Consider the following 15,666-nt stretch of genomic DNA (forward strand, 5'->3'; position numbering starts at 1 on the left):
TCAGTGTCCTTTCTGTGAAAATAATAAATTCATTTTTTTTTATGGAATAGGGCCTCTTACACTTGACATAGTTAGGGCCTCTGAATGTCATAATCTGGTGCTGGCTGGAGATGTGAGAGTGTGGAGCTGTGAGAGCCCAAGGGGTGTGTGCCAGGCTGTAGCTGGTGGTGTTGTGTTATGGGAACTGGAGGGGTGTGTACCAGGCTGTAGCAGAGTGGAAAGGCTGCAGGAGCCCGAGGAGTGTATGCAAGGCTATAGGAGGGTGGAGGGGCTGCAGGAACCTGAGGGCTGTGTGCAGGGCTGGAGCTGGGATAGAGGGAGACGGAGGGGTGTGTGCCAGGCTGTAGCAGGGGGAAGGGGCTGCAGGAACCCAAGGCGTGTGAGCAGGGCTATAGCTGGGGGTGTTGTATTCTGGGAACTGGAGGGGTGTGTGCCAGGCTGTAGCAGGCGGAGGGGCTGCGGGAGCCCGAGGATGCATGCAGGGCTGTAGCGGGGGGTGTTGTGTTCTGGGAACTGGAGGGGTGTGTGCCAGGCTGTAGCAGGCGGAGGGGCTGCGGGAGCCCAAGGGGTGCATGCAGCCGGGCTGTAGCGGGGGGTGTCGTGGTTGCCGGGCCGCGTGCCGGGCTGTAACAGGATGTTGTGGCTGCCGGAGGTGCGTGTAGGGCTGTAGCGGGGAGTGTTGTGTTCTGGGAACTGGAGCGGTGTGTGCCAGGCTGTAGCAGGCGGAGGGGCTGCGGGAGCCCGAGGGTGCATGCAGGGCTGTAGCGGGGGGTGTTGTGTTCTGGGAACTGGAGCGGTGTGTGCCAGGCTGTAGCAGGCGGAGGGGCTGCGGGAGCCCGAGGGTGCATGCAGGGCTGTAGCGGGGGGTGTTGTGTTCTGGGAACTGGAGCGGTGTGTGCCAGGCTGTAGCAGGCGGAGGGGCTGCGGGAGCCCGAGGGGTGCATGCAGGGCTATAGCAGGTGCGTGTAGGGCTGTAGCGGGGTGTTGTGGCTGCCAGGGGCGCGTGCCGGGCTGTGTGTGGAGGGGTGTTGCGGCTCGGGAGGCCGAGGGGCGCGAGCCGGGCTGCAGGCAGGCGCTGGCTGCCGGGTGGGGGTGGGTGCGCTGCTGTCCTAGGGAAGCGCAGGCGGAGGAGGGGACCGGGGCTAACGGATCTGCTCGGGCGGGGCGAGAAGCCTCCTCCGGAGCTGGCCTCAGGCCGCGGACCTGTCAAACCCGCACCCCGCCCTCCCCGACTCTGCGCCAATGAGTCCGGGCAGGACCCGTCACGTGCCCAGAAGGGGCGTGGCTGCGCATGGGCCCCGCCCAGCTGGTCTGGGGCGAGGGCGAGGGCGGCGCGGCTGGTGAGAGAATCAAACAGCGACGCTGCGCCGCGGCGGGGTGCGGGGACAGGAGCCGGAGCGGGGTAGAAGGCGTCCCGGGCACGACCTTCTAAGCCGGCCAGGGCCGCGCTTGTCTTTTCGCCGCACGCGGGTAACGGCCGGACGCTCCCAGGTGCCGCGCGGGGAGGTGAGCGCCGCGGTCTGGGACGGGCTGCCCGCCGGGGGCGGTAACTGGGGTGGTGCCGGGGTGCCCAGCCTGTGGCCGCGGCTGCGGCGACTCTGCTGCGGCTTCCCCCAGAGGCTGGAGTCCGCCCCGGTGCTGCTGGGCTGCGAGCGAGCCGGCCCCGGGCTGCTGCTGCTCAGACCCCCCCGCTGCCATGGCGGAGCCCGGCGCTGCCCGCACTGCGGGGGTCCCTCCTGGCCGGCGCGGCCCCCATCCCCACCGTGTCGCTGAGGGGTCCGGGAGGAGGCAACGCGGCCCCCGTTAACTGCCTTCATCCCCGCTCAGCCGCGAGAGCCCGGCCAGGGTCGCGCTGCGGCCAGAGAAGCGTTCGCCTCTGCTGCAGCCCGTCCCTGCGGGCTTTCACCCACCGCGCCTTTGTGTGGCTGTTGCTTGTTCGCAAACACTGGCCGATCTTAACTTCAGACTGTTTTATCTGCCAAGGACGTCAGAATAACCAACTGGGTGGGTAAAATTGTTGGGATTGGGAGGGATGATGTAGCTGGGGTTGTGGAATTACGCTTTTGGCAGGAGGACTGGGTGGGTAAATCACTAAAAACTGGAACACTTTACTTGTTGAATCGCATGTAGAAGGTGGTTAGACCTGTGGGGAAAATAGTTGAGGGTTATGTGACTTTGCAGGTGGTATCATCAGGGGTGGTTGTCCCTTGAAACTTAGTATGGTGCCTCATTCAGTTTTAGGTTAATGTATCCGCTCAAATACATTAAGATCTGATAATCAGGCTAAGAAAATATTTTGCATGTTTAGAGAAAATGAAGAGCAGTGAATTGTCATGCAGGATGCATCATCATCCCAGACTTAATGAGCAAGGCATATTTAAGCTGAAACTAGGAGTCAAGATAATGTAGTAATATGCCCTTTTAAAAATACATAACACAGTTTTTTAAAAACCTAGTTTTCTCTGTTGTCAGTAATCTCCTTTCCTTAGTACTGGTCAAAGAGTCACCCTATTAACTGTTTAATTCCCCCAGTGGAACAAAACTTAAATTTCCCAAGCATTATAAACTGTTGTATGTCACCACTGACCCTCCTGTATATCTATTAGAAATGTGAGTCCATTCTTCTTGAAAATCAGTCTTTCAAACAGACAAGTATGTTTAATACTTAGTAGCTTAATGAAATACTGTTAATCTTTTAATTCTCAGTCCAGTTTGCAGTAGCCTTGTAATATTTGTTTTAAAATTATCTGTGTAAATCAGTGTCCAGGAAAACTGCAAAAAACAAACACCCCCCGAAACGTCAACACCCACGCAAACAGACAAATAAACCTTCCAAAACCAGTGTTCTCTAAACGTAGATTTAAAAAAACAAACCTTAAATGGGTTGAACCTGTCTCTTTTTATTAGAAAGTCATCTGCTTATGCACCTCTACCTCGGTATAATGCTGTCCTTGGGAGCCAAAACAATCTTACTGTGTTATAGGTGAAACCATGTATATTGAATTTGCTTTGATCCGTGGGAGTGTGCAACCCCGTGCCCCGGAGCACTGCTTTACTGTGTTATATCTGAATTCGTGTTATATCAGGTTATGTTATATCGAGGTAGAGGTGTATGTGGACTAATATGTGGTATTTAAAACAAAACATAAAGCAGTAAAAAATCTCAAAGCATAATTTTTCATGAGAGGGCTCTTTTGGCTGAAAGCTTAGATGTTTTAGTTTAATCCCTGGAGATAAATTAGAATGGAAATTAACACTTGGCATATCAAAACCTGATTTGTATGGTTGGGTCCCAACTAAAACTCACTGTGATGTTAACCTCATTTTTATTCTTGTTAGTCTATCAGATCTTTGAAATAAGGGCTGTAACAGTTTTTAAAAACATCAGCTGTTGGACAGTTGTCTGCTCACTACAAATGTTGTGGTGAGGATGTATTTAGTTCCATTCCTTTGCTTTCCTTGCCAACTCAGTTCTGGTGAGCTGGCAGGAATCTGAAACTGATAGCCTTGCTTCCTTAAGCACAGGGCTTAAACCAAAAACAAACACACGTTCACTTCAGTGACCTGTCACAGCTTTAGAAAATACTATAGGAGCTTCTCTGAATCCAATGCAATCACCTGGAGATGTGCTTTCAGCCATGCACTAATTTTCCTAAAAACTTTTTAGCTTCTGCTGTAAACTGGTTTGCCACATGCCTATCTGATATGTACTGTGCAGTATTTTAGTCTTTAAAACGTACAGTAGCACTTGACAAGCAGGATTCTCGTCCATCTTAATTCATTGCCTATTAAAAATGCTTCTAGCTGGGGAGACGGGAAGTGTTGCAAAAGGATGTTGGATGCTTATTACCATCTGTGGTTATGGTCACTTGTGAGCTGCTAGGCTTTAAGTCAGTGATACTCAGACTGGGGCTTGGGAGCTGCAAATGGCTCTTTGCAGCATGTAATATATTAAAACACTGTGATTGGTTAATAATTAAATCAGGATGCTTTTACAGTAAAAGCTTTGTTATCCAGCGTGTTGGGGGAATGGAGGTGCAGGTAAGTCAAAAGTTCCGGTTGATTAAGAATTATACTTACCAATGGAAAGAGGGGAATGTGGTGCGCAGGCTCTGGGAGGGAGTTTGGGTGCCGGAGAGGGCTTAGGGCAGGGGGATGGTGCTCACCTCAGGCGACTCACCACAAATGGCGACATGTCCCTGCTGCTTCTAGGCAGAGACATGGCCAGGTGGTTCTGCATGCTGCTTCTACCCCTGCAGTTTCCATTGGCCATGGTTCCTGGCCAACGGGAGCTCTGGGGGCAGCGCACAGAGCCCCATAGCCATTTCTCCACCTAGGAGCAGCAGGGATATGTTGCCAGGTAGGGAGCCTGCTGGCCCCTGTGCCAACCGGACTCGTAACGGATATCAGAAATGCTAGTTTCTAGAACTTTCTGGTTGTTAAAGTGCAGATCAACACAGCTTTTACTGTACTGTGTTGTTAACCAGTTGTAGTTGATAAAATAATACTTGGTCAGAATAACCAAGAAAATAAATTAAGAAATATATATAAAAAGTAGTAAATGAAACAGTGAATTCACGCTATTGTGACTCTCTTGGGTAATGTTGATTGCTAATTTGGCTCCTGAACAACTGAGGTCTGAGTATCACTGCTTTAGGTAGTTAAGATGTGACAGAATTCTTTTGGAGAAAAGAAAAGCTAACTGAGAGCTGTAAATAAAAAGATGCTTAGACAGCTAGATCCAAATGACAGCAGCAAATGGACCATTTTTCCTGCTTTTAACCATGGGTTGCAGGGAGACTTTCTTAAATTGGGAATGAAATATCTCAATTTTTTTGGTATGTTTAAAAGCTTTTCTGTCTTCTAACTTTCAAAGAGTGTCCAAGGAAACATTTTCCCACCGCATACTATTTATTTGTCAAGGATCCTTTCACTTTTTTAGCAACTCTGAAACTAAGAACTTTTAAACAAAAGTTAAGGAAAATACTATGCATAAAACCTAAAATCCTTTTCTCTTTTTTGGTGAAGGTTAACTGGAGAAAAAGTTCATGCTCTTCTTATATAACAAAGGCCCAATGAATATGTTTTTTTAATCTTGCTTGTTTTTAACATATTCAGGTCTTGTCTTCTCTGGAAGGCTCTCTGACTCTTGGAGTAGTTGAAACTATGAAATCCCTAGAGTCAAGAGGGTGAAGGCTGAGTAACAGAGGATTTTTAAATCTTCTTTTGCACGTAATGTTCTCTGTGTGTGTTGTGCTGTTTAATTTCTATGCTTTAAAGACATGATCCAACTCCCGTTGACTTCAGTGGGAAAGATTGATCAGGCTGAAAGTCTGGCATAAAGTGCAGCCAGTTTGACTATTGTGCACCTAACCATGTTGTTGCTATTTTATACACTATTTCTGTAGGATGTGAGTCTCCAGGGAAGTGATGATACTAATGTTTTGAACCACATATTGACAAAATGTGATTAAGAGCAAGCCACATTATGCAGGATTTACATATCTTGGCATTCAGACTCTCTCTGCAAGAAACCTTTCCCCCTCATGTCTAAAAATTAGCTGTAGTTATTGATAGAAGAATACAGGTCTTCCTGCTCTCAGTTTTAAACTAAAGTTTACAAATACAGCAGACCAATTGTGTTTTTCATGATGGTCCATGCACCAGATATAAACACACATGTGTATATATATATGAAAAACATTTACTACAACAGAAATGCCTCCGAGAACTTCTGTACTGTGTATTCTGGGAAACAGCACTCCTAAAATGTTAATCCTTGACAAAAACTTGTGATTACTGATTCTTGGGTGAGATGCTACTGAAGTGTTCAGTACTCTGAATATATTAGGAAGGGCTTGAAAAGAGATTATGAGCTTGATCGCTAGTTTGACAATCTCTGACTTTTTCACCTTCACTTTGTTTCTCTGTTTCCCCAGCTGTGATTTCTTTCTATCTTGTGCAGTGTATGTGGCTGTCACTTTAGGCTAGAAGTCACAAGGGCTTTCTAATTCAGGCCCTGTACTCTCCTGCTTTTGAACAGGGAAAAGTCTTGATAAAGAAGGTAGATATCACTATTTGTAAAATGTGTGCTAACGTGCTGCTTTGCTGTGGCAGTAGACTTGTTGTATGAACCGGAATAGCCTTCACGTAATATGATTGGTCATTATTTTAACGTAATGGCTCTCTCAGCGTCAGAGGTAGAGAAGATTTAAAAATAAATGAGCTAGGCATCATGAAAGGAGACAAGCAGAAGGGAACTGTTGTCTTAAGAAAACAAGAATGAATAATTTTCTGTAAAATACAGTATTTATATTGGTTAAGTGTTGCAGTAGTTTTCCGGGAATACCCACAAAGTACTTGATGCTGTGCAAACATAAAATATAGTGTTCCTTCCCCCAAAGAGCCAAAAATTCAATAGTAAGTTTTCTACTTCATTAATTACTTATCAGAAAACATTAAGTTTCTGCAAATAGTCTCTTTAAGAAGTGCTGAGAGAGAGAGCTGTATCTGGAACTCATTAAAAGGTATATTTGCATGGCTCCTATGTTTACAGGAAATAAAAAATTAGAGGCTTTGCAATTGTGCAGTTGCAGGCAGTCAGTGAGATGAGGTGTGGGGGATGTGCAGAGTGTTTGCTTTTCTAAATGTCAAGCTGAACAGTTTCTTTATTGAGTAGTACTAAATTTATTTTCTGCATTCTGTGCACAGATTTGCTCGTGTTAAATCAATAAAGTTTTTAAGTTTTAGTCCACTCTAACACATTTCTAGTCTGATTATTTTTAACAGAAATGGTGTATGTATACCTTACAGTGTAAACAGTATTGGAAGATTAGGAGTTGGAGTTGCCAGAGGCCAAGGGCAAGATTAGTCCTGGTGTACAACCCAGAGTCTCACTTCCACATAAATAGTGTGTGGGAAGGCGGCACGCTTTAGGATTCCTACTTGAGAACTGTCTTTGTATCCTGCTTGGTTAATTCATCTCTTGTAGCAGTCTTTGGCTAATTAATATTAGGTAGAAGCCCTTTTTGCTCACCTCCAACTGTTTAAAGAGGATGTGGTTTCACTCTGCCCTCAAAACCCTAGAACTTCCTGGGTGGTGAAGGGAAAAGGAAGAACCCAGAAAAGGCTGATGGAAGGGCAAAGGAGGAAGCCACCCTCAGCTGAGAGGCTGCAAGATGGCCTCTGCTGCTCATCCCTTCTTCCTCCCTATAACCACACCCACAGCCAGGAAGCTCTGGGGTTTTGGGGGCAGAGTGAGACCCATGAGTAACTCCTGTGCCCGCCTCTGTTGGATAACTTTTCTAACTACTGGTAGAGTGAAATTGACAGTTGTGATCAGTAGCAATGAAAATGACTATATTTGTTTTGTTTTGCTGCTTACTGAGAAAGGGGTATGCAACTGCTGAAGCACTGGAGCTGTCTTCTTGTAAATCTTTTAAACAGACAGCACTGCATCATGGTGACGCTAGAAGATTTTCTTTACAACTGTAAGAAATCAGAACTAAGGCCCAGATTCTCAAAGGTAATTAGGCTCAGATCCTCAAAGGCAGGCACCTGTGCTGCTTTTTAAAATGCAAGACTTAGTTATGTAGAAACCAATTGCTTTAGGCCCTTTCTGTTCTTGTCCCCTCTCAGTTCGGGGCGAGGGGGAGGGATTCTTGCTGCTGGAGAGTAGACTTTTTTTTCAAATTGAGGGCAAAAATCTTTGCCTCTTATTGGAGAGAGAATACCACCAGTGTTAAGCCTTGCTTAGTTTTATGAATGACACAAAGCATAACCTTTTGGACAGTGAAGTAATCTCTTCAATCATACGATTTCATCAGTGAAGACTGAGTAGAAGAAACTTCAGTTATCAGCATTTAAAGCAAATACTTGGTCAGCTCATGGTAACAGCATGTTAAATACTTTTCCAGCAACTTGGTACATGTTAATTTAGACCTCATCCACATTTAATTGTAGATTGACCTAGCAATGTCAATCAGCGTGTGAAAAATTCACACTCCTGAGTACCATAGTTAAGATGACTGAGCCCCGGTGTAGACATGGCTAAGTTGATGAAACAAGTCTTCTGATGACCTAGCCGCCATCTTTTGGGGAGTTGGATTACTTACATCGACCAAAAAACCTCTTCCATCAACATAGGAGGCATCTCTGCTATCAGTGCTACAGCGGCATAGCTGCTGCTATACCACCCATAATGTAGCTGTGCCCTTAGCCTTGTAGCTTTATACCGACAACCAGAGTCTTGCTAGTGCACTTTGGTGTAGTAGATCAGTGACTTTGAACTCTTCAGTAAAGGAGTACGGTATAGATAGGACCGTACCAAATTCATGGTCCATTTTGGTCAGTTTCACAGTCATAGGATTTTAAAAATCATAAATGTTATGATTTCAGCTATTTAAATCTGAAGTTTCATGGTGTTGTAATTGTAGGGTTCCTGATGCAATAAGGAGTTGTGGGGGGAGTTGCCTGGTTATTGTGGGGGAGGTTGTGATACTGCTACCCTTGCAGTATCACCCAGGTCTGAAGGCAGAGCTGCCGCCAGCAGCAGCAGCACAGAAGTAGGGTGGCAATACTATACCATGCCATCCTTTGCTGTGCTGCTCTCTTCAGAACTAGGCCGTCACTCAGCAGCTGCCACTGTCCGGCTGCCCAGCTCGGAAGGCAACAGTGCAGAAGTAAGGGTGGCATGGTATAGTATTGCCCTCCTTCTGTGCTGCTGCTGGTGGCAGGGTGCTGCCTTCAGAACTGGGTGCCCGGCTAACAGCTGCCGTTCTCTGGCTGCCCAGCTCTGAAGAAAGCACGGAAGTAAGGGTGGCAATACCATTACCCTCCTAAAATAACATTGTGACACCCCCCCCCCACAACTCCCTTTTGGGTCAGGACTCCTAATTTGAGAAACGTTGGTCTCCCCTGTGAAATCCTATAGGATAGGGTAAAAGCACACACAGGACCAAATTTCTCCAGTGGGGGAGACCAGATGATGTGTTTTTCATGGCTGTGAATTTGGCAAGGCCATAATTATAGAAGCTCTTGGGGTGGAGAAGAGGGAACAACTAGTAGTGGTTCACAGCTAGTTTTTGATGTAGAGTGCCTGGGAAAGTGAGGAATCAGTCCTGGCTTTTGGCAATGAGGAGGCAGCTTGGATTCTGGTTCTGGATGGTAAAGAAATCTTTGTTTCTTCTTACCTCTAACTAGGTGGGAATGTGGGTTTTATTTTGCAGTAAACTTCTTACTGCAGTCTACAGCAATTGCTCCTACATGTAATAAAAAAGACACTTCTGTTTTATTCCCCCTGACATTTTTAGCAGGGAAATAATTATAATTTTTGGTATCTAAACTGTGCAGCACGTAACCTGTGTAACTGATCTTGCATTTGTTACCTTCACCTCATCCCCTATTCCCTCCATTTTTAATTGGATTCATAAGCCATTGGATTCATAAGCCTTTGAGGGTAGTGACTGTTACTGTTTGTGGTTGTACAGTCCCTCGCACAATGATCCTGAGCGGTGTCTCAGAGTGGTACTTCAATACAAATGCTAGTTAATTATATATGAATAGGAGCAATTTTTATTTTTCTTTTCCAGACCTGTTCATTCTGCCTGCAGACATGTGCAGATGCTACGGCATTGGTTGGCTTACATTGTGAAGGTTATTTTATGGTGTTATGGAATAGGTTTTTTTGTTTGGTTTTTTAAAGAATCTTAGATTTAGGTGCACAATTATGTTTCTGTTTATGTAGCTGCATAGCTGCATGAAACAGAACCCTAGGGTACTGTTTCCATTCTAACTTCACTCACTGACTTTTAACTTCCTCAGACAAGTTACCTCTGGGTTGAAATTTATTTGCTTGATCTTGGAGCAAAGGTGAATCTTATATTGGAAAGATTTTTAACAATCAATACAGCCACTCTTAAATTATAGGAGTACTTTTCCTATATATTACAGGAGATGTCTTCATGGTCACATAACTAGAATTGGAGAAGGGACAACTTCCTAGCTGGTTGAAGTAAGTACTTCAGATTTGAAGAAAACAGGCTTAGTGTTTAAACTACATATATTTAAAGCTGACTAGAAGCTGACATACCTTCCCCAACCAATGTATAATAAAGCCCAAACTATAGTTCTGTCCAAATCTCTTTTTCTAAGGACTAGCTGTGCTAACTTGGAGAAGATTCAAAAATAGGATCAAAGTAACACAAAACACTCAACAACCAAGTGAGGTTTTTACAGCATTTAGCGCATGGGCAGAGTAGAAGCACCCTTCCCCTGAGTAGATTCTCAAGTAGATTCTCTTGATGCCTTTTTGATGTCCTTTCAAGCCCTCATGAAGGGTTTTACTTGAACATTCATTACTTCAGGGGGAATTTTGCAGCACTGTGCATGCATAGAATTCACGTGCTGCTCAGAATTTTTTTTTCTCAGCAGAAAATATTCTGCCAAGAAGTGCTGCAGTTATGCCTTTTGCCCACCAAGGGCACCAGGACAGTGAGCAGCTGCTCCCAAGCAGGAGCAGCCCCAGCTACAGATAGGGAAGAGAAGAGGCCGTATTCCTCAAAGCACCCTGCCCATGGAGCCAGGTCAGGATGCAGGGGATATGGGAGGATGGACAGCATGGGGCTGCAGGGTGTGTGCGTGTGTGTGTGTGACAAACTGGGGTTCAGAATGGCTAGTGAGGGGGATGACAGGGGCAGGTGCTGAATGGAGTTGCAGAGACATGGGGATGGGGTGGATATTCCTGACTGAATGAGAGAGGCTGGGGTCTGCATCGGGGAGGCTCCCTAACAATCCCTCCTACCCCCTCTCCCTCCTCCCCCAAAAAAACAGCCAACCTTTTCCATACTTCTCCCACTGACACCCAGCAGCCCTTCAAACCCCAGGCACCTTCACAGCAATTACTCCCCTCTCCCTCAGCTCCTCTGTTACCCTTGACTCTCCCAAGTTTCAGAAGCAGTGCAAAGAGGGATGGGAAATATGTTTGTATTGTAGTTTAAATAAATTATTATTCAGAGTTCTGTATTAATATGCCTTGTAAGGAATCCGTGTCAAAAAACATTTCCTCAATCTTTTTTTGTTGCCTGTATTGTTACAGACATGCTTGCTGACAGGTATTTTGAAATAAATTACCAAAATAATTGAAACTGGCATGATTATATTGTTATTTTTACAAATAAAATATAATATATATTTTTTGTGTGTGTGTGTGCAGAATTCTCCCCAGGAGTAATTCATCTACCCTCCAACTGAGCTGAGACTAGTCCTTATGTATTTCTCAAAGGCAGTTGCCTGATTCTGTGGTCTCATGATTGATAGACTCATTTCCTTCTTGGCAACTAAATTTCCCAGAAGGCCTATTCTGAAAGGGCCCAAGCACCTAAATGTGTGTGATACAGGGCCTTGTTACACTGATCTCTTTTGTGTATGTATATTAAGAGATGCTGTTTCTTTTTTTAGTATATAAATGTACTCCTCAACAAAAGTAGTTCTTTTTTCTTAAAATGTAGGAAACTAAAACAAAATAGTGATGCAGAACCATGAGCTCAAGTTAGGAAATTTGAAGAGTTAGTGCAGCAAGAACTATTAACTTGTCCACATTGTGCTTTTGTAGTGACTTCCTTGTTTTTGTTTTGTTCAGTCTAAACTGTAATTATTGCTATATTTATTCTGTGCCATAACTTGGTCCCATTGTACTTCCTGTATATTTTTACATTCAGGTAAATATTGTAATACTTAGAAGCTACCAAAACCTGTGCTTGATTTCTCAACCTGAACACTATCTTAATGCTGTTTCCCTTTAAATAATAAATTTCACGTGTGTGATACTTCAAATAAGGAAGCTAAAAAGGCCTTTTATTTAGACACTAGTTGACTCTAAATTAATACCTGCCTTCTAACACTCATAAAGTGACTAAATGATCTTTTGTGCTTTGAAGAGGTTCTGTTACATCCAACTTGGGTACAAATCTTGTTAAGAACTTAATCCTAAAAAATCGAAGATCAATAGAAACTACTTTCACAAAACTTGTGAAAACCTATTCTAATGGGAAGCTTTTATTAACAAATGTTTCCTGCACTGTCAGCAACTTGACAAAAATTGTGTGGGGGGCATGAAACTAGAAAATGGAACTTGTCTTTTTTTTGTTTATAGATAATTAGCTTATTTTCCTTGCCAGAGCTCAGAGAAATGTGAGAATAAATCTACTGAAAAATAATCAAAATTTCAATATTTTAAATATCTTTGATGTAGTAATACTGTTACGGGGAACGTCTTACCTTAATGAGCATTCATTCCGATACTAACATCTTAATTCAGCTTATTGCTCAAATTCAGTTTTTTGTATTACATTTATTTATCTTTTTATCTGAATTGAGTCCTCTAAAAGCAATGTATGACTCTGCTTATAGTGATCAGAAGATGGCAAACAGAGCCAATTGCACTTAGAACAATCTCTGAGAATTGTATAGTGAAGCCTATAAGTCAGTCTGTTGTCTTATTACTTGTTGGAAAGATACTTGGCTGAATTCCAAGGAGAAATATAGTTAATTTTGATAAGAGTCATTATAAAGCAATTAGTTGTGGAGGAAGTTGTGATTGGTTTTGTTTACAGAGTGATCACATACTTCACATATTTAAACAAAACTTCCACATATGGACTAAAAAGTTTATCTATAACAGAACTTCATCCATAAGTTAAGAATGGCACTATTTTAGTTTCACTGACAAGATAAATATTTTTATGGAGAAAACATGGACAATGTTTGGTGAAGTGACCTCATATTTTGATGAATATACCGAAGTAATCTGTCCAAATAGTCTTCACCAGTCTGCAAGAGTTTTGATGATTTGTGTGTTTGGATTCACATCAGGATATTCGAAAGTCAGCTTCCAAAGACCACCAAACTTGGAAATGCCTGTGTACTGGTATGCAGATCCTTCATAAGCCTGTCCTTGTTCCACACTTGGAGTAGACCTCAAGGAGGGGAGCAGAGGAACATCTAAGTCAAAGTGACGATACATAGTGACATATAACTGTGTTTTAGGGCTGAATGTCTATTTTGTTTTTCATGGGTGAATATTAAAGATTTAATTGATATAAGATTTCTTTCTGTCACTGAAAATGGTATATATCACTAGCCTGCCATAACCACTGAATGTTAGCCATAAAAACCTGTTTTACCACTATTTTCCACTCCAGGGAAAAGCCTGTAAATTATCTTTCAAGGCTTTGTCTACACTGGCACTTCATCGGAAAACCTTCTGTCTTTCAGGGGAGTGGAAGTTTTTTGTCGCAGCTGCACTGCGTGGCTTTTAGCAGTGTGGCTATAGTGGCACAGGCGTGTTGCTAAAACTGGGTAGTGTATCCATACCCTTAGCCAGTGCCTGCTTGTGTCCCCACTTTGCACCCATCCACTAATCTAGTACAATCTTCCTTCATAACCTGTGCTCAATTAACATGTTTACTCTCTCTGTCTCTCTTTCCTGTCTTCTGCTTTTGTTACTCTTTTTCCCTCCGCATCTTGTTTTTACTGTTTATTATTGCCCCCCCTTTTGTTTTGTTTGCTTTTCCCCCTGCCTGTTCCATTGCTCATCAGAAGCCGATATGGTGTTGGGATAGGTTAGGGAGTCCACTGATCACTCTAGCACCAGGACATGAGCTCTCTTAAGAGAGTTTGTTACAAGACAGATATGCATCTACTCTTACAAACCTGAACTGCAGTTGGAACGGAAGGTGGCTTTCAAGAAGCTGCATTCTCTTACCCACAGCATGCGTTCAGTGAGAAGTTTAGTGAACCATAAGAATCATGTGACCGCCTCCCCCCCACCCCCCGCCAACTATCGCTTTGCTCCTCTGCCTAATACCCATACCGCTCCTGTCCACAGCCCGTTTCTCCTTGAACTGGTGTGTCCTTGCCCTGAGTGCCCAGATTACAGGTTGAGGAAATGTGGCTTTAACTGACGGTGCTTGAGGGAAAATTAAGGGAAAAATATAGCCAGCTCTTCTTATTTTTGGTTTTGATATGACTTGGTGTCTGAGCCATTTTAAAATCACTTAGTGATATGAGGCAGTCTGGCCTTAATAGATGGAATTTTACTGAGAGGTGTACCTTGGTACTTCATAAGAACAAGTAATTTGCTTTTTAATGTGGACAAAATAGTGATGATGCTACTTGGACATTAAGTATAAGGGGGTAGCTGTGTTAGTCTGTATCCACAAAAACAATAAGGAGTCCAGTGGCACCTTAAAGATTAACAGACTTATTTGGGCATAAGCTTTCGTGGGTAAAAAACCCACTTCTTCAGATTCTTTCAGGTGCCACTGGACTCCTTGGACATTAAGGTTCTGAATCTCTGTAAACTGCAGTTTTGTTCCACAGCTGTGGAAATTGAAAATGCCTGATGTGCTGTACTGCTGAATGGTGCTGTGAGAATGAGTTCAGCATTGTTTTTTTCTCTAGAGAGCTGTTCCTGCAGATAAATAGTGTAGCCTGAAAATAAATACTTAATATGTCTAGAAACTCTCTAGTCTTTGTGTCTGAAAGGCTGCATGTCAGCCTTTTTGTAGTAAGAGAACAGTCTCCTCATAATGAGTGATGTAAGTGCCCTGCTTTCTAATCTGTACAGTGAAAAGCAACCACAAAACCAGGATTATTTGTGGTACTCTTCAAATTGAAGGAAGATCCTTTCCATAGCTGCGTTTTAACTGAAACACTTTTAATAACTTATCAGTTAACAAGAGTGCAGTATGATGTATATTATTGAAGCATTCTGCTGTGAGTCAGGACTGATTTTTTTTTTTTAATCTATTCCTTGTTTTTGTATCAGTGGTCACATTTGACCGGAGTGACCTTTTCAGTTTGAAGTCAAGGGAACATAAATATATCTGCCCCTACCATCTTTTGGGATATCTACCATCAGTGCAGCTCCAGCTAATGTAGATGAGGCGCAGGTGTTTTTACTGTTTCTTGTCTAATGAGATAACACAATGGTGATGCTTTTGCCCTGTACATATCTCCTAAAAAGCATCAGAATCTATTTATGCTGAACAGCACCTACTGCACCAGGTTTCCTACAGAAAAAAAGTAGCTTGACCAGGCTATTTTTAAATTAAATGCTAAAATATGGATTTCAGAGCCTAACTGCAGGTACTTAGCTTTGGAAGTTTATGCCATTAATCATTATTTACAAAGGTCTTTTTAAAATTAATTGCCAATCAAGTTACTTTTTTTCTGTAGAAAACTTGATGGAATGGATGCTGTTCGGCATGATTGTCACTCTAATGCTCTTACAATTGCCAACTTGCATCAACAGAATTAGTTTAAACGAAAAGGACAAGTTGCTGTGATTCAAGGATTGTTGAAATTATTCTTGTTAAAAATAGAAGATGTGAAGCTAGAAGTTAGTGAGCCAACATTGATATGTCAGATAGTAGGCATAATCGATGGACAAAATAGTGAGGGGTTTGGCTATTCCACCCAATCACTCAAAAGAACAGATGGAGGCTACTGAAGCAAGTTTCATCATCATGGCTGCCATCTCCACCTTTTTCTCTGACCCCAGGCCTCCTTCATCCTGATCTTGAAAAATCTCCTTACTAGACCAGGCCAGAGAGAGGGAGCAGGATGACATCACCACCGTACCAGCTCCAGCTGAATCCTAACCAC

At 43.5% G+C, this 15,666-nt stretch overlaps 1 protein-coding gene across 11 annotated transcripts in view; it reads left to right on the plus strand.

Moving 5' to 3' along the window:
* The first annotated feature begins 1,314 nt into the window (after positions 1-1,314).
* The window catches only part of OSBPL8 (oxysterol binding protein like 8), a 205,240-nt gene continuing 190,888 nt past the window's right edge, over positions 1,315-15,666 (plus strand). For 2 of the 11 annotated variants that reach the window (XM_030548675.1, XM_030548683.1), the window contains exons 1-3: positions 1,316-1,506; positions 9,952-10,012; positions 12,871-13,009. The gene's annotated coding sequence lies outside the window, so the exon portion shown is untranslated. Of the gene's footprint in view, positions 1,507-9,951; positions 10,013-12,870; positions 13,010-15,666 lie in introns of all 11 variants that reach the window. The other 9 variants (XM_030548679.1, XM_030548673.1, XM_030548676.1 and 6 more) reach the window with 9 other exon arrangements.

The sequence above is a fragment of the Gopherus evgoodei genome, chromosome 1 (genome assembly GCF_007399415.2).
Source record: "Gopherus evgoodei ecotype Sinaloan lineage chromosome 1, rGopEvg1_v1.p, whole genome shotgun sequence".
Taxonomy (NCBI): domain Eukaryota; kingdom Metazoa; phylum Chordata; order Testudines; family Testudinidae; genus Gopherus; species Gopherus evgoodei.